Here is a 20,800-nt window from a genome sequence, read left to right as displayed (position 1 = left end):
TCATGCTGACAAAAATAATGCTATAAATGATTTTTATTTATTGTCATTTATTGTATCAGTTTACTTCATACAAAGGGCAGAAAAAAACAATCACATCAATATTTGGTGTGAGCAGCTTTGTCTTTAAAACAATAGCGGTTCTCCTCAGTACATCTGCACACATGTTTTCAAGGTACCTGGCAGGTGGATTGTTCCTGCATTTTAGAGAAGTTGCCACAGTTGTTCTGTGGATTTGGTCTCAGTTGCTTCTGTCTCTTCATTTAATCCCAGACTAGCTCCATGATAATAAGATCAGGTCTCTGTTGGGTTCATACCATCTGTTGCAGGTCTCCTTGTTCTTGCTGCTGAAGGTGATTCTTTATGACTCTGGCTGAATGTTTGGGGTCATTGTCATGATGCAGAATGAATTTGGGACCGATCAGATGCCTCTCTTGTGGTATTGCATTATGGATAAAAATTGAAATATACAATATTTGTTCTTTTTGTAATGTAGCAACAGTTAATGCTCATATACTAAATGTTCTCAATTTAAATGGACAAAACTCATCAGCAGGATCAACCCTGTTTGACTGTTTTGTGACCACCATCGAGGGTGACACTCTGGGGTTTCCCAACATAAGCAGCAATGAGAGTGTCTGTAAAACACCATATTCTGCAAAAATAAATTAAAAAAAAAAAAAGTAAGGTATTTAGGTGATGACTACACTTTTTTGACAAGCTTCAGCATTACCACATCTGGTCTCTGTTTTACAGCTCATCTGCTCTCCAGCCAGGTCTCACCACAAGATGTCACCCTTGTCTAACAGTCCAATTATACTCTTTAAAGTATAGGAGTTTGCATTAACAGATATTTTGTGCTTTTGACATTTTTCCACATTCATTTGTGCTTCTGACATAGATGGTACATTTGAAGAAGACAGAAGAGATCTTCAGAGGCTCTAATGAACTGATCCTGTTGAAGTCTTAAGTATCACTAAAGCCTGATCCCCTTACACCTGCTCATAAGGTAAAAAGTGATTTTTTTTTACTTGAACAAACTGTTTTCTAAGTGTTTTCCTTCTATTTTCACCTTTGATTTATAACAGTTAGGCGATAGGCCTAAGTGTTACTGGGAGCGTATACACACATTGTACAGACTCCCTTCAGGGCACGTCTTTAGTGTATAAATCAGCTGGGTGAGGAGTGAGGCTGACACCAGCTGAGGGGTGGTCCAGAACATATTTATCATCACAGAAACAAAAACAGTCATTATGAGGGACAGAGTAACCACTCTCACATATGAAGTGAGGGGATTGTCCTCTCAGACAAAACCACCTGACAGCACTGGTCGTCTCTGGTGTTGTTGTGAACTTGAGTCTGAATGTGTGCATGTGTGCCCTCTGGCAGTGCTACGCCACAGAGATTTATCGCGCAGCATACCAATGGTTTACCTGGATTTATCCTCCGACTACAGGAGAGTGCTCTCCCTCGGAATAATATCCTGCCAAGAACAACTTCTGCGGAACGCTGCAGACAACAGCCAGACCTGCTGTTCCATATGCACAGCAACATAAAGAAAAAACACACTTATATAAAGCTAGACAATCATCAGCAGGGGTTCGCTGTGTGCTGTGCAGGATGCAAGTAATCCCTCAACTTACATATCATTGCTTTTTGTTGAAAACACTATGTGAAAAGTCACATTTCCAGGTATTTCGATAATATTCTGGATTATTTCTGCCTGTTTTGCTGCTTTCTGTTAGCAGTTGATACAACACAGTATATATTCAGCCTCAGCCAAGCTTAACCAACTTCATGAAATCTTTAAAATTTGCTGTCATAAACCCCAGAGTTGGAAGAGAGGGGGAAAAATCCTTGGGATGTGATGTTTCTCATGGAGCCAAATTCATCTGAAATAAACAGTACACAAACTGAGCAGTTAGCAAGTCATCACGGCTCTCTGCAAAGCATCCAACCCAAAGAAAACCAAGGCAAAAGACGTCACAGTGCCGACCACAGTGTTTGATTGACAAGCAGTTTTTGGAAAGAGCAAAACAGAAACGCCACAGTAAACGACTGAACCAAAGAAGAAATCTCAGGAAAAAGGTGGTGCAGGTGTGATGAGTGACTGTATGGCAACTTAATTAACCTGCCAAGGAATGATGATTTTAAATTAGTTTGCATGAAGATTAAATATTGGCTTTATTTGAGGTTCTCACTGATCCAGTGTGGGAACTGGTTGACTGATATCAAATTAACAGCAGGCACAGTATCTGATATCGATCAATGACATCCAACAGTGATTTGGCTGTAGTAAAGAAACCTCATTTCTATTCCACATTTTTGTATGTGCCTGTGTCATTGCAATTCCTGTGACAAGCAGTCATGAATGACATAATGTATATCAATCAGGAATGCATTATATCCTGAGCGTCATACCTCTGGATCTGTGGACTCACCAAACATTACTTGCTTCTCTCAACCTCTTTGGTTATCTGGCTTGTATACCTCCATTGCTGTAAGAGTTTTGGCCTTTGCTTCATCAGTTTTAAAATAATTTCTGGCCTTGCTTACCAATTGTACAAGTGAATTGTACAGAATAGAATCAGCTAGGTGCTGGTTAAATTGATTCTTTTGAGAAGGTCATCCCACAGGCCATCCTTGCAGTTTAAGGGGTGCCCATTACTGTTATTGATTGACACGGCTCAGATTGTGCAGCTTTGGAGTTTCCATGATAACATTTGATTTCATTCAATGCAAATGGAATAGCTTTGTAGCTAAATCTCGGAGCCTTTGTTGCATCAGCTCTCATAGACCACCTTGAGTCGGAAAGATTATTCAGTAACAGACCGAGTCCACAGATCAACATGTGTCACATCAGGTGTTTACAACAAATACTTTAACGTCTTTTACAATGGTTCACATGACCTTTTCAACCATCAACTGAATGAACTCACCACAAACAGTAGATGACAGATAATTGGTATTTCCCTTGCCCTTCTGTATTTGGCTAGCTCCTCCAATAGCAGTGGATCAAAGCCACTAATTAACTTCAAGCAGTCCAAAAAGTTCCCAATGTGGGGTGATCCCAGTAGCTCATTGTTGCCATAGAAAGGCAGTCCTTGGAAATAAAGAAACTGGATAGTTGCCACTATATGTTTTAAAATGCCATGCCATGTTCTCAGATTCCACTTGCTGCACTGAATTTGAATCTTTTCGTGCATGTTTATGTCCAAATGATGACAGACTGAACACAGCACTGTGATGATCCAAAGAATTCTCATGTTCATGTAAGCGACTAGAACCATTTTTCCAGTCATTATATCTGGTGGTAAATGCAGTGTCTCTTTTACTGAACAACTTGCCGCAATAACAGAATACAGAGCCAGTAGACAGTGAGTATACTAACCATTCTCTCAACAGTATTTCCCTATTTAGGTTTTTCCCAAAGAAATGTTCCTTTGTTAATCTTCGGTTTGTGTCTCCGTAATTTTCAGTGACGCAGAAAAATCCCCAATATTTTGACAGGGTTTGTTTGATGCAAAATAGTCGACCATTATGTTGTCAATTTTGTTCCAATTTGCAGGGTCAGATAAATAGCTTGCCATTATCCTGTCTGGGTCCAGAGGTTCTGTGAAGCCTCATGTTGTCTGGTTTGCTCTAATTCCATAGTCTTATCTTGTGATGTTGATGCTGACGTTGTTGTTGATGTGTTGTCTTCATCTGTTGACCATCATTGTTGCTTGTGTAGGTGTTTTTGCGGTGTTGTAGAGGAATCATCTTTGGTATCTGTCAAAGTGACAATCCACTGCTGCTATACTGTTAATGTAACATTGGGGCTAAAATCACCAATCGCCTCCTGCTGATGAGTCTTCAGGCGTTGAGGGTCTTTCATCTGCTAATTGGGGCTAGCTTGAAATTGCAAGGGCTGATAGAAACTTGTGTAAGGCTCCACTCTGTCGTTTTCTTTCTCCTGCTTCATTTTTTTGCGCTTTTCTGCAACCAAAAGCATACGAACAGCTGCTAGCCTGTATGTCGCTGCTGCTAACATACAAGCAGGATCTCCACTGAACTGCAAATACTTTTTCATACACATTGGCACTTATGTTTAAAAAATAAAATAAATAAATGAATATAGAAACATTGAAATAAACTTTTAGAATTTGTATATCTTTAAAACATTTTAAAATTCATTAAGCATGCACCTACAATATCTGTGCGTAGATCTGGCCATGTTCAAAATGATGCTAATATGTTTTTAGGGCACACAAATGTTGCCAACTGTTTGTTTTTGTTGTCTCTTCCAAAACCTAACAGGGTTTGTCTAAAGCTTGATCCACTTTTTGTCTCGCCCCATTAGTCAGACTTTTTCATCACCACTTTGTAGTAATGCTGGAATGTTCCCAGATCACAGCAGGTAACTTTATGAGTACAATGTCACAGGTATTATCACCACGAGGAATGATGGTCTGTACTACACAATCAAAATTAAAATTAACCTGAATTATTCCTTAATTTAACCATGTTTCTACAAACATTCTTAAATGTATACACATTTTCCAAAGTTGTACTTAATAGTGAGTGCACATGTACACTGTTAAGTGCCAGTTGTCCATGGTGCTGAAGATGATACTGAATCTATCTACAATTAACATATTTAACTGTCTGTAAGCCATGCTATGAATTAAAATTCCACACGCCAGAAAGTTATGATTCATGTTACTGGGTGCAAGTCAGGCTTAATGTACATTTTGACTTATTTAGCTGCTGCTCAAGACAGACGTCCTGAATCTTGAGCTAATATTAATGATAAAATGACAGACTTTCTCGAATACGCACGTCATCTGTTGTGAATGCTACTATATGTAAGCATGTGAAAACAAAAGAGAAGATATGGAACCTCAAAATATGCCATCTGGAAAGTGTAATTTCATCTAGACGAGATTAATGTATTAGTTAAGAAGAGAGAGAGGATAACAATGAAGACAGAAACTGGCAGTTCAGTTGAAATGATTTGATTTGTGTGTGCGTTGGTTCAGTTTTATTATCTCATTTTTAAAATGAATCATCACTCATTTTATATCAATCATTTCCTAACAAAGAACATCTGTGTTCATGATAAAAGATTGAAAAATGAACAAAAGCACAAAAACATTAAGTTCTTGGTTCCTGGATGGACATTACAGTTATCTCATCCTTATGATGCTTTTGGAAAAATGGGGTCCTCATTTGAGCCTCGGGTGCACTGCTTCATCAGTACTGACACACCCCTGCTGCACAGCCCCACCCACTGAGGAGCAGTCAGGTTCATGATTCTCAGCAAAAGAAGTAAACACATAAAGGTTAGATCTTTCACAAACTCACAGAGAGCATCATTGTGTTAACCAACATGATGATGACAAAGAATGCAGTTGAGAGGTTTTCTCCTTTAAATGGAAACTTATTACCATCTGATGTTGAATCATAAAGTCAGTCAGGATCAAGGAGAGGGAAGGGGTGGCAGATGAGAAGGTTAAGAAGTAAGAGAAGAGTGGATGGAGAGATGGTTAAAGTTTTATAGAGTGGCAGAGAGAGGGCTGGCGAGGGGAGGGATGAGGTGTGGAGAGACGGGCCAAGGAGACGGCAGCGGCACAAGTGTGTGTTAGGAGCCTTGTTCTTCTAAATTAAACTCTCTCTCCAGGGGGAAGCGCTGCTCTGACTGCTCTTTCACACCAGCGGCCCTGAACACACAAACTCACCACAACCTCCTAACCCTGCTCGCCAGTCCACTGCCAAAAAACACACACACATACACAGTGCTCACACACATACACACACACACACACACACACACACACACACACATACACACACACGTAAGCACAGTGTGTACAAATCCCCGTAGACATGTACATACGCATACACACAAAGTCTTTCAGGACTAAAAATAAACGACCACGCTGACTGTGCCTAAAATAACTGGACACACACGCACAAACATATGCTTACTGTACACGCATGCACACACACTGAGACACGAACATGCGAACACACTCTGTTGCTCTCTTCACGCCTGAACCCCAATAGACTTGTAGCCGCCAAAACAAACAGTGAGCGGCAACCAAGAAATGAAAAAAAACAAAAAAAACAGATATGGACAGGATATGACCTGACAAGTAAGGGTCAGCGTGAGTGATACAACACACACACACACACACACACACACACACACACACACACACACACACACACACACACACACACACACATTTGAGGTTCCTGTTTTGAAGGTGGGAGAGGTTTTATAGATTTCATGCCTTCTTAACGCTGCTATGCCTCGCTGTTGTACAGCTATAGGTAGCTGCCTGCTACAGCTGAGGATCCAGAGAGATCAGTGCCTATTAACTTAAAGGATAAGTTCATAATTTTTCAAGTCTGTCCCAAAATAAAAAAATAACATGCAGGTGTCCATATGAACAGTGAAAGAGGTTTCTCCCGCTGTAATCATTCCTCCTGTTCATACAGACTATTAAAAGATCTCCTTTAAATGTGATTTCAATGTAAGTAATGGGGGCCAAACCCCACAGTGTGTCTATTTAGTGTAAAAATGCATTTAAAAGTTGATCTGAGGTCTTTTTAGCATCAAATTCCCTCTTTGCGTTTCCTTGGGAAGTGATTCCCCATTGAGCTGCAGTGGAAGTATAAAATCCAGATCATAAAAATAAAAGATGTGACAGGAGAGGTCAAGAAGCCACAAGCTGACGCAGCGGACCTCCCCTCAACTTAGGGAGAAAAACAAACAATAATAGAAAAAGGAGGGAAAAACATAACAGAACAAAAAAGTAAGCGTAATTTAGGAAAATACAACAACAAATTCATGATAACAAGAAGGACACAAAATGAACAGAAAGAAACAGTAGACAACCATCTAATAAAAGCAAAGAAGGAAGTATTCAGGCAACAAAAACCTGTTTCAATGTTCATTTGGGTACCTGACTGTTGACAGGTGCCGAATTGTGAACCTTTCCCTTAATGTAGATGAATGGTTTTCATTGGGTGATCGGATAAATTAAAGACAGAGACTGTTATTGATGTGGTTTCTTTATGAGAGCAAATGTCCCGCCAGTTATTTAATGGATTTTGTCTGTTGAGCTGTTTAGAGGAGGGGGGTTTGGCTGTTTTTTGTTTGTTTGTCTATTAGTTTTGTTTTTGACTGAGTTTAAAAAAGAAAAAGAGAAAAAAGGGACTAGAAAGGCTCTTTGTGTCATCATCCTACATCCATTCCAACATTGGATATTTACTGTGTTGTTGAATATCTAAACATTTTGCTGTCATTTCTATTTTGTTATAAACCACAGCCTTTTTATTTTGTTTTGTTATTTTAACATGTTCAAATGAATGAATAAATAAAATAAATATATATGTCAAGTCATGTTTCACAGTGTCACATTATGAGCATGGTGTGTTGCTTTGACAACTTTCTGAACTTTGTTATATCAAGAAGACATTAACGTTGGATTCTAATTACCAGTTACAAAGCACAAGAACATCCAGACATCACTTTGACTAACCTTTTACTATTATACTCACAGAGGTTTCTTCTCCAGGTGAGAACAGTCATCCATTGTTAACATCCATTCAGTGTTGGGAAATTGATTGTGAAGTAAAGTTAGAACTAATGATTGCAATAAGACATTTTGGCTTTGGGGAGTAAGTTGGCATGGAATTAATGATCATTTAGAAGCTTGGTCAAATTGAAGTGGGTGCAGAACCCATCTCCATCTTCACAGAGGTACTAGAGACTCTCTGCAAACACTCCCACCATATCTATGTTGAACAACCAATTCTGTCCCAACCCCCTCCCCACCCCCTTTAGCATCAGGATCTTTCTGGAGACTGAGGGACTTTAGACCTTAATCTCCTGTCTCCTCTTCTAGTCTCTCACTCTCACATAACACACTTAGTCTGGGTTGTATTTGTGTTGAACACATTCCCATGTACACATATACACATTATGTCTCCTTTGACCATCGTACCAGGATAGTGACATATGATATAGGACAGTAGGACCTCTACTCCTGCTGTCACTGTGAAGAAAGAAATTCCTGTTACAGTGTCCACAACAGACAACAGAATCCACAACATTTTTTGGAATTTTGAAAGTATTTCTTCGTAGGCATTTACTCCAGAGCAGTGACAACCTGTTTCACTAGTGATTAATCCACCAATTATTTTTCAATGAATCATTCAGTCTATAAATGGTTCACTCATTTGTGAACCAGGTAAGCAGAATAACGAGCTGATGGAGAACAGCTGTGCTGGCAGGTGAACCAGTCAGGTGACTCACAGCAGAAGAAAAAAAACTCCCCTCTGCTCCGGCACGGTGGTCATGCTGGTTGGCGGGTTTGGTCCCTGAGGTATGTAAGCGGAAAGTAAAAAGGAAGCGTGTTTATGTATATCATGTTTGTTAACGGGGTGGACAAAATACTAGGTACACGTTTAAATATAATACAGTTCAGTCCACTGCCACCAACCACCACCACCCACCCTGAGTTCAATAATAAACATCAAGCAGAATTATCACCTTTCTCGCAATGTCAACAAATATGAAAAATGTATAAGCTTCATAAAAGTAGGAGTGTATGGCAGAGCTGCTGTATTGGATTGCACAGGTGTTCCTAATGAAGTCCTTGGCGAGTGTATATAAGTCAAGGTCTTAACACATGAGCTTCCACCTGGAGGAGGAGGTGTGTTATTTTTCCCCTCTATTCATACCACATGTAAGCAAGAAAATCAGTCACCAGTCACATCATATGGAGTAAATGAGAAGATGAATACATAAATAAAGGACACATTGAGCATTTAGTCCCACTAAAATGAGGTCTCAATAAGAGTACCAAAGAGTACTGGTGTCAATACCTGTATTGATAAAATCCCATCATTGGTTTATAATGGGCTGTAAAGATGCATTACATGTTTTCTGACTTGAATAAACTTTTTATATATCTCTATGGCAACCAGTAAAGTCCATCATCAGTGTTGTAAGCTAGTGTGTATGGGGGGGGGGGGGGGGGGGGGTAACATTCACTGTGGCATGTTTCATTTCACTCGCTCCTTTCACAGCCAATGCATCTCTAGACAAGCTTGTTCAGCATAACTGCCCCGTGTTTCCCGCACGCAGTTACAAATGTACTTCTAATTGCCATCACTCACCTCATACGCCCCCCACCACCCTCCACCCCTTCACCCTCACGCTCGCACCTCGGTGAATAGAGGGGGTGAGAAGGGGACAGGAAGGAGTACTGTAGGGGTGAGAGGAGTGAGGCTGATGAAGGTGATGGTCGTGCTATAGGAGGACAGAAGGGAACAGTGTATCCTTTAAGTCCATGTGAGAGAGACAGCGGGGTCAGTGTGTTTGGCCTGGCCGGGTCTCCTCCATCCCTCTCTCTCTCTCTCTCTCTCTCTCTCTCTCTCTCTCTCTCTCTCTCTCTCTCTCTCTCTCTCTCTCTCTCTCTCTCTCTCTCTCTCTCTCTCTCTCTCTCTCTCTCTCTCTCTCTCTCTCTCTCTCTCTCTCTCTCTCTCTCTCTCTCTCTCTCTGTCCCAGGAGCTGCTTCTCATTAAGCTTGTTTGTTTTGGCCGTCACACAGTGGCACTTAGCAGCAACACGCTCACCCACATGTGTGCACGTGGATGCATAAGTATCACACACACACACACATGCACAAAAGCACACACACACACACACACATGCACAGCCTTTAGTTTGTTTTGGCAGTGACCAGGTGCCACTTAGAAGAGCCTCTAAACGCTAGCGATCAGCCAAACACACCACTGTGTTTACTTTCGCCGAGCGTGGACACACACCCCCCTCGGCCCGTACACACGTCTAACCGAGCTGAATATGAGGTAAATATGAGTATGTACACCAGCAATTCATATTTTACCTATTTTCACCCCAGTTATTTTTTATAACTGAGTGCTCTCCCAATAACCTGAGCGACAGCGACCGCACTTTCTTTGAACAATATATTTATTGTGAGTCATAAACCTTTTTATTGCTGCACAATTATATGTTAGAATATACAAATCTTTTCTCTAGTCAAACCACATTACCTACCTCCTGCACAAGTTCAGGTCAACTCATACTTAAAACTAAGATCCTTATAAAACAAATATAAAAATATATTCAAATATACATAAACATTTCATAAAATATTGAAATGTGTCCATCTAAAGTTCCTGAGGACTGATTATCCAAATTATTGTCAATTACTTTTCAGTATTATAGTATTTCTGTCTTTATTTACTTCTCTAACTCTTACATACTGTTCATATTCTGACTCATAATTAGTCTCTACACCAATTCATATTCATAAATTCCCCATCAGTCATTAATACATGTTTGATTAATCCTTCAGTTTGATTAATGTTCATTCATAATCACTATTTTATGCACCAAGAGAACATTTTTATAGAATATAATGAATAGCTACATGTTTGAATGTTGATTTTTGAAATTTTGTAATAATAGCATATCAAATTTGTACATTTTCATGCATAAAATTTTGTATCAGATGCATGAAAAAAATAAATAAAAATGATGCTTTTTCTTTCCAATTGTATACTGTGGGTCACATTAGGAAAAGTCCACCTACAAGAAATGTGTATATGGTGTTTTTACTGCTCTCAAATGTTAAAATGGGTGAAAATTGACCCTGAACAGTATGTAAGGGTTAAATACAAGACAAAGTTCTTTGAGGGAGGATTACATTTTTCTGATGCTGATTTTTGAAGTGATCTGATGGTAGAACAATTTAGACCATGAGTGGTGTGTGTAACTAGAAAAGAGGTAAGTCTTGTGCCATGATCTGCAAAAAAAAAAAAAAAATCAATTAGGATTATTAATTATAATTATTAATTAGGAAACATCATCAACTACCTGATACCTCAAATTCTATTCTATAAATATATAAATACACTGTATCTAAGAAAATAGCTCCACATTAGAAGTTCTTTATGAAGCACACCAAGTGACTTAAAAGTGCTGCTCAAATGTTGTAAGCTTGTGTTGAACATTTTCATTCATACTATAATTTCATACATGACAAAATATTTATGTGGACGATGTTGAGATATTTATTTCTAGACAAGGCTAATGTCATACAAATGTCATACATATGCATGAGGCAGTGTGTTTCCCCCGAAAGGTGTTTCTTATAAGTGGCACCTAACCCTCCTGGCTAAGAGGAGGCTGATCACTCGACTCCTTACAAGGTGCAAATTTACTTCACATTTAGCCTGAAAGTGACATGGGCACCTCCACTACTCACAAGGGTTAGGCTGATATTTATTTTTAGGGTTAATAGAGGTCATCACAGCAAACCAGAGGGCCACTCACTTTCCATGAACTTGCAATTAGTGAATATGGAGGTCTGTGCTTTTGCAAAGAAACTCAACTGGACCACTTTGTGCCATATCGTCATTTGCATTAATGAATTAGTTCGATACTAATGAAGCACAGGATTACACATGCTGCCTGAAAGATGTGCAGAAGATGTGTTGATGAAAGATCATGAAGGCAGTGTAATGCCATTCACAACAATGAATACTTCTGGTTGGACAACATGTTTTGCATGTGTTCTTTGTGTGTTTCAAGCATACTGGATCCCAACATTAAACTAATTTAGCTGGAGAGAAACCACTTATTGTTTTTACTTATATGTTTCTAATTTTCAAATGAAAGACACTCTAACATCTGGTCATGTGCCATGTGTCCTCTTAGGGTTTTATGCAATTTCTCACTGTGAGATTCTCTGGATAAAAATGTCATTTTGGTAACAAAACCTTAAATTTGCAAATCACTTTAGCCAATGATGACTAAGCATCACACTGCATACATTTGTGTTGTATTTAACCCTTTAACCCATATCCCACACTCTCTCCCAAGAGGAGGATGGAGAGAATGCTGGAATTACACACACACACACACACACACACACACACACACACACACACACACACACACACACACACACACACACACACACACACACACACACACACACACACACACACAGTGCCAGTGTTTCTTGTGTTTATGTTCCGCCGAACACTGACACCCGTTTAGTTTAGATAGAATCGATAATACCCCTTAAAGAGCCTGTCACAGTGAGGCTGCTCTCGCCCCACCGCGGGCCAAGCCAGAGGAAAACATACGCTACACAGCCATTACACTCTGCAACACACACTCACACCACTGTACACACGCTGAACACACAGCGCAGGAAACAAACGCAGCGTTCTCTTCTCTCACTGAGTGTAATTTAGACCCCAACCCTCCCAATTTTCTGTCTGGGACAGCCTGTGGACAGGCTGTGGAGAGCAGCGAGCTTACAGCCCTGTTAGGCTTAGGTTTCCCTGCCTGTTTCCCTACACACACCAGGAATGTGATAAACAATACACGCATTCTTAGGATCCGGCACATGAACACACATACACAGATACACTCACATGCAAACATGCATGCTGTGAGACACATACAGACAGGTCTGACTGTACCCTCCAGTAGTCATAAAAACTATTGTGTGTAGGTTAAAACCACTTCTCTTACACACACACACACACACACACACACACACACACACACACACACACTCACACACACACACACACAGCAGGACTGTGAACACACACTTAATTCAGCGTGCGTTCTCAGGGGCAGAGTGTTTCCCAACAGGGTCCAGGCACACTGCAGCCCTGTGGTCAAAATGTTACAGAATGATGTTGGATTAGAACCAACAGTCACTCTTTTCTTTGGAAAAATGGGAAACCCTTATGCAACATTCAAGCCTGCAAAAAAAAAAGACACTATTGGCAGAAAATGTACCATATTGCAAGTCAGGGATATACAGTGGACACATTCACAACTTGTCATTACTATGAACCATGAAACAATATCAACTGTGTGAAAAAGAGGCAAATACCAACACAGTTTATATAGGGACCTTTTAAATAAATACACAAATAAAAGACCTGTTGGCTTTATGAGAATAAAATCATCACAAATAGGCTTAAAGGATAAGTTCACAATTTTTCACATCTTTCTTAAAACAACAGTCAGGTGCTCAGATGAACATGAAAATGGGTTTAGCTTGCTGCATTCCTTCCCCTTGTTCATACTGACCATTAGAAGATCTCTTCCTACTGTGATGTGTAATGCATGATGGGGGAAAAATCTCTCTCTCAGTTCTTGTTTTGTGCAAAAATATATTCAAACCTTTATGGCTCCAGCAGTCTGAGTTAGATATAAAGTGGATATCTTCCAAAGTTTAAGTATTTCTACTATGAAATTCTTTCCTTTTGTTTCCCTGTTGGGTGACAGTGAAAGCATATTTGCACTAATAAGGTTTTTCGACACTTGACTGGACTGATTGCACAGTTGAAGTCTCATATTAGCTTCAGATAAACTTATAAATATATTTTTACACAAAACCAGGAATAAATTTTGTCCAACATCATCCATTCAAAGCACATTAAGAACTAATCTCTTAATGGCCAATATGAACATGAGGACTGATTACAACACTCAGAACTCTACTAGTGTTCATTTTGAGCACCTGAACTCTGTTTTTAAGACAGACCTGAGTTTATCCTTGTCTTTGGTCATGTCTTATTTTTTCTGAGCTTGACTCACTAGTAGAGCCAGACCAATACATTAGTCAGTTTATATTGTTGGCCGATATTGGATTACCTGATATGCACCAATATTTTTCTTACATTATATAGGCAGGGTTTTATGTATATTTAGTCATTTTTCTTAATTCAAAATTAATATATTTTTGTTGTGTTTTATTATTTATAGGAATTTATAATTATTAAATTCCTAGTTTACAGTTTCAGTGCACTGTGTTTGTAGTTAAACTGTAAAATATCATGCCTGCATTACATATATTTATCACAGGGATCTGATAACCACATTACAAACAATGTGTGTTTTATATACATATTCTGGATATATAAGATTATTGGCAGATATATCAATATCAGAATGTTTTATATCCCTAATATCGGTATCAGCATCAACCCCAAAAATCCAACATCAGTTGGGCCCTACTCATTAGTCACCTTATAAAAACCTCAAATTAAAACTAATTCATTTCAGTCCTGAAGTGCAAAGTGAGAAGAGTTGTGTCAGGTGTGAACGCTGCCAATCAACCTCTGGTGCTGGTCTGTTCAAAATTTGAAAGCAAACAGACCAACGACAGTATTTTATGATAATAAATGTGTTAAAATAGTGTGATTTCAAAAACCAAAATGCTATTAAATCCATCTTCTGGTTATGAACTCTTCAAGACGTGATCTGTAGGCGATGTTAATGTCAATATTTGGTAACCACGGTAACAGGTTGGTCTTTAGATCTTTTTCAAATGAGGGTGGATAGATGTGATAGCTGCTCAGCTGTCACAGGTGATAAAGCTGAGTGAAACTTGAACACTGTCTGTCGAATAATCATAATACACAAATGCAGAGGTAACATAGTCTGCTAATGGGATATTCCATGATTTTCCTCACAGCCTCAGTCATTTCTGCAGGGTTCCCATGCTAAACGTTTAGCACACGTGTTCAGTGATACCAAGCTTCCTGAATTCAGTTATTGTTTACTTCCTCGCTGTGAATAAGAGAGTTGCCTGAACATGACTCTGGTATTGAGTAAATGATGTTGCAGTTGAATTGAGCTGCAGTGTGGAGCTGCTGGCTTGTGGTGGCGACAGAGGTGTGAGGTCAAAGGTTTAAGGTTTCTGTGGGACGTCTGAGGACACTGCACTGCCTGGTTAGACCCAGCTGTCAAAACACACATACACACACACCTACACCTACACACACACACACACACACACACACACACGTAGAAACACATGTAGAAACACACAAAGAAACATGCACTCCAAGACAACCAGGTGTCTTTGTATGAATGAGTGTAGTGTATCCGACTTGTGTGCATACACACACACACAGTCACACTAATACAGCTCAGACAGGTGAGACTGATGACCTGAACTGTGTATGTATGCAGACAGGCCTCCAGAGGGGGCGCTGTCTGAACTAGCAAACTAGTAGGTAGACCTATCAGAGTTGTCAGCAAAATTGTGTGTGAATGTGTGTGTGTGTGTGTGTGTGTGTTTGTCTGACTCATTTTGTGGGGCAGTCAGGGTACTGTATGCATGCATGTGTTGACTCAGTGAGATTGGCGGCTTGGTCTCGAGGGAGCTGTGGCTTAGCCGACGCCGGCGCACTGTTAAAGCTAAACACACCTAATTGAGGAGGACGCTTACAGGCCCTCCTCTGTGTGTGTGTGTGTGTGTGTGTGTGTGTGTGTGTGTGTGTGTGTGTGTTGGAGAAAGAGGGAGAAAGTGTGAGTTAGACAAGAAGGTATGGAGTGAGGAGAAAACAACAGTCTTGCTGTGGTAAATACAGCAGCAAATGCGTCAGTGGCCCTTTCTGCCCCGTTGTTGACAATTTACCAATGTCTCGTTTCAGCTCATTGCATGTACCTATGTAAGAGTGATATATATATGTAGACACTCTCACATACAGTATGTATGTTAAACTTGAGTATATATACTTGTTTATTTTTAAAGGGGCAATTCACCTTCTTTTAATTTTTGTTTTTTAGAAAACATGGTGAAGCTAAATAATCTGAAGGGTACTCCACTGTGATTGACAGTCAAAAAAAAAAAAAATTGAGTCAAAATCAACAAATGCTGATCACTTGCTGCAATTAATAACATTTCACACAGCTCCCCCCACAGACAAAAAAAAAGCTTTAATTTTTTGTGCAGTAGTGCTCCTCAACACCTGGAAACAGTCTCACTTACAAAGCTTTTCCAGAGCTTTCAACCATATTTCATGGACTTTAACTTCAGAAAAACCCTTTAAGTCCTAGAGCTGTCCAGCAAAGCAGACTGTTTTTGTTTGAATGTGTCAAAGTATTGAGAGAGGTGTCAATGAGATGTCTTCTTTGACCCAAACACAATTGAGCTGAATGGAATTTCATTCATGATGTTCAAATTGTTGAAAAATGTACATATCCCAATTACAAGAGATAATACTTAAAACTCATTGTTGACAGGGTTAACTGTACCAATGTTACCTGTTGAATGCCAAGTAACACCCTAAAAGTGTTCTCATATTGAAACTCTTAAAGCTGGAGAAATGCTTTGAAACTGTGAACTGAATCTTAATGCAAAAGTGCAACGAAGAGTGAATAATGAGGTAAAATAAAACTTTTGAAGAGACACGCAGCACATATCATCTCTCAGACCACAAAATCAGGGTCTGGTAGACCAGCCTTCTTTTTCATAAGGATCACTCACAAAGCATTGTCAGTGCACCTTGTAGTTCTCTGTCTGGGCGGTGCCTTAATCCACGAATTTCCAAAACTGATGCTATTTCAAGGATGGTTTTTCATCTGCTTCAGTGCATATAGAGATGGATGTAGTAAGGTGACATCACCATTGGTTTGCATTGGAGCTGGCTGCAGTCAGTGCCATCTTTTGGAGCCAGGATAAATAAATAAATAAGGACTCTGGAAACATGCCCTACAACCTCAGACCGAAGCTAACAGTAACTTATTGGGAACACCAAGCTGTGAAAACGTGTGCTAATATTATCTAACTAACTCGGCAGGTATTGTTATCAAATAACATTAAACTTAATGAAATATTGGGACTGCAGTCCAACACAGTGTGAGTCCTGGAGCTTGGGAAAGCAGCAGGTGAGCCAACTGTCAATCACAGCAGACTTCAAAGCCAATATTCATCTTTATATCTTATTAATAGAGCAATCATTTTCAACATGAACTGCAGCAGCCTCAAAATGACTCGGTGAAAAAATGAATTGACTCAGTATTTCATGAGAGAAGTTGATGCTTTTTGAACAGGAGTTTGTTGTTGCATGAGCAAAGCAAACCTTAAAAACCAAACCACAAAAAAAAAACATTATGTACATGTGTTGTCATTTAACACAGTAAATGCACTTTTGCATTAGTACTAGTTATAAGCACAAGTCACCATTTGTGTGTGGAAAGCTGTCCATTTGTTGGAGTTATTTTTAAATCCACATATTATTCTAAATTGCAAATATTTCCTTCTACATTCACAGTGGTTATATTTTTTGGCTGTAACCTGACATGAACAGCTTCTTTAAACTGGAATCTCATATCTGCTGCCTCTCCCACATGACGTTAATGCTGCATTAAACAGGGCAGGTGCTGCAGGTGTTGCAGATCTGCTCTGGGCCGCCTCGCTCACTGAGCCTCGTTCAATGCGGGCACTGTTAAGTGAGTGCGTGATTCCAGTGTTTTAGCAACTCCTCTGGCTGCTTCCCTCGGACGATTACGCCAGCAGGGTTTACTTAAGGATGGGAGCGTGACAGCTGCTGGAATGCCTCTGCTCTGCCCACAGAGAACGGGACATGGGTCACACCAACACTACAGTTACACAGGCCTGGGCAGCACGGTTCCATCAGGGAGCTTAAATGGGCCGTGGATCAGAGGAGCTCGTTCCTTACTTGGCGACAGATGCTGACATGGATTGGATGTTCTAAATGTCCTGAGTAACGTTTACATCTGTCCTTAACTTTTGCACATTTTTGTTAGTTTTATAGATTTACGGTAATTCTATAATTATTCTTTTTTTACATTTTTTTTTTATGACGGACAAGAAAAAATGGGGTAATCAACTGGATTCCAGCTGCTCCTTTGGAAACAGTCCCAGTAGGGAAGAATGTGCAATAACCCTATTGTGGTAGATTATGTCAGTGGTATTTTGGTGTAAAGATGAACAAGTTTGTGCTGCAAAATTGTAACAAGAGTTAGAGATCAGCTACATCAATATGAGACCAAACATTTTGTAACAAATTGTAACAAATGAAAAGCAGGAGAAAGGAGAGGCCCTTGAGAATGTGCAACAAATGTCACATTCATTGGATTTTCAAAGAAAATCTGGTTCTGTTACAACCCTTTTGCGCATTGGCTATATATATATTCTAAATTGTATTTATTTTTTATTTTATTTAAACTATTAATAAAAGTTGATTTATTACTCATACATATAGAACTTAATTGAAATAATTATTAGCAAGTACTGGAACTAAAAATTCAGGATGGAAATGAAAATATATAATATTATAATATCATCATCAATTTATAATAGACTGTAGACAATATGTAGAAATGCAATATTTATTGAGTAATTTAAAGGTGATATATGTAAGATTTGGCCTTCTGACAAATTCATACTCCACACCAAACAAACTGGGGGCAGCACTAGAAAGTTGGAGTGTCTACCTCAATCGTAAGAAACAGGAAATGCACAGTCCCGCCCATAGCTCTTTGCCACCTTCCCTCCCGCATTTTCTTCTTTATAAGCTATCGCTAAAGCGCCAACGTTACCATTAACACCTGTTTACATACCAGTCTTCAATAAATGTTGCAAGTTCAGCATCAAACATCCTTTACTCACCAACAGCTGTCCCTCCAGCTATCTTAACTTTTGTTTTGCTTCTATTTGTATCACTTCTTTTCTTTATCGCTGATTGTGGTTTTTTGTTGGGAGCGGGTGGTGGAGGTGATAATGGTCTCTTGCCAAGAGCATCAGCCGTCATTGTGTTTACTGTTCCAATGGGGGGGCAGTACCTTAAATATGATTGATGAAAGGTTAGAATACACTTTCGATGCAGCGCTACTTCTTCTTCCTTTCATGTTGTACAGAGGTAGACTGGACACTATGGTGAGTCACCATCACCTCCAACAGGATGGGTTGAAGTTAGCTAGTTAGCATGCTAACTTCAGTTGATATCTCTGCAACATAATACATATTTGTCTTTGGCATAACCTCAAAACTGTTATTTTTTCACATTCTGTTTATAATTTTAGTCATTGTTTGAATGATTCAAGCTAAAATTCTTACACATAGTTCATTTAACACAGGATGTAGCAATTCAGTATTACAGCTCTATAGTTAGGGGACTTGCGATAGAAAGATTTTTTAAAAATGGTCAAAATCACTGCAGTAGTGGCTGAGATATCTTGATTTGTAGTGAAAAACACTGGATCCTACATTTTCCATACTGCAACTCTTTTCCATTTAAACACTGTGGTCTCTAAGCTACAGTCACCATCAAGCTTATTTTCTTAGACTTCACAAAGCTCCTCTGGACCTGAGTAGTACTCTCCATGACGACTAAACTCATCTTGATGGGTAAAATCTGTGGCGTGTCTTGTTAAAAACAATTTCTCATGGAATTTTGGCGTTATTATGAGGTTTACAGTAAAGGACGACAGGGAAGATGAGGCAGTAAAAATACAACAGCCTCATACCAGTATCCTCACCTCATTTCTTCCTCTGAATGATAGCAGCTAGGTCAATGTTATTCTGTTCTGTTTGGTCAGAGCATGTAATGTATTTTTTTTTGCTTTCATGTGTCCTTTCAAAACACAATCATTTTTATAGTTGTGTGAACATACACGTTCACCTGGGACCAAACATTACTGGAAGGCGTGTTGGTCCATGGTCTTCTCCAGCTGTATTTATTTCCTGGCTGGCAGCTCAGTGATGGTGACGATGGTTCATGTTAGTCACGGCCTGGCTCCTTCAGAGCAGCCACAGAGAGTTACTCTTGGCCCGGCTTCAGCCTGGACCAGAGACCTGATTGGACGCTCAGGACGGCAGCCGGATATCATGTCTTTGGACATGCATTCAGAAAGCTGATGAGTTATTTGTCTCTGCTTGTCTATGTGCGCATTTACTCATTCCAACTTCCAACTATTGAGGAATAATATCTACATTTTCGTGTGACCATCTGCTGTTTTTTAGGGTCTGTTGGAACAAAATTAAGGATTCAAATGTGATATTGTGATAATGGATGAGTGCTAATAAAGTCCAAGTAAGTGGCAAGAATTGTGGTTCATCACTTACAGTGTTCCCAGATCTTCTATAAGCTGTTTATATGTGGGATTTTTTTTGCTGACAGTCTGTTTCTCTAGGCCATGGAAGAACAGAGTTGGCTGGGCGAAAGCCAGATAAACAGCTCGACATGAAAGGTGAGGAGGTCCATTAAGCAAATTGACTGACAAAGTGAATTGACGTTGGAATGGCCTTCAGCGTGAAACTGGCACTCAGAAGTCCTTCATGCGAGACAGGCATGCCACTCATTCGATCTGAAATTCATAAACACACACATACACACACAGACACACACATACACACAAGTTCAGCGAGGTGGGAAAAGAGAAAGCGACTTGGCATCAGTGTGTGCCCTTAGCCCCTACTGTGATGCTCTAGCTACAAGAGATAAGAGCTCTCAGATCTTCAAAAACCATAGGTGGCTGCAACATGGGACCATGAGTACTTGGCTCACAGCAGGAGATGTCAGTCACTTAATCAACACCATATACAAGTATACCCTAAAACATCAAAGAATATGAATTGTGTACAAAAAGATACATACAAACCTCCCATGACAGACTCCACAGGGGCAGTTCTGAGTAGTTTTGGCCTGCCACTTGAGAAGAAGGGGTTTGGTGAAGTTCAGTTCAGAAATCTTTCAGCACTCTGGCCTTAGTTGACCACTTTTATTTGGCAAAGTAGAGCCAGATTGAGAGATTTGTCTTTGCTGTGTTTTTAACAGACCATCATATTAACTCAGCAACCCAATCGCCTTAAAATGGCTTTCTATTCTCTGAATTTGCTGTCCTGAATAAGTTTAGAGAAGTTAAGAGGGAATGTGATTGCTGCCTAAATATTTTTTCCTATACATGATGTAACAATAGAGAGGATGTCAG

This window comes from Scomber japonicus, chromosome 3 (assembly GCF_027409825.1).
Source record: "Scomber japonicus isolate fScoJap1 chromosome 3, fScoJap1.pri, whole genome shotgun sequence".
Classification (NCBI taxonomy): Eukaryota; Metazoa; Chordata; class Actinopteri; order Scombriformes; family Scombridae; genus Scomber; species Scomber japonicus.
The sequence above is the reverse complement of the archived record's forward strand: the minus strand, read 5'-3'. Positions refer to the sequence as shown.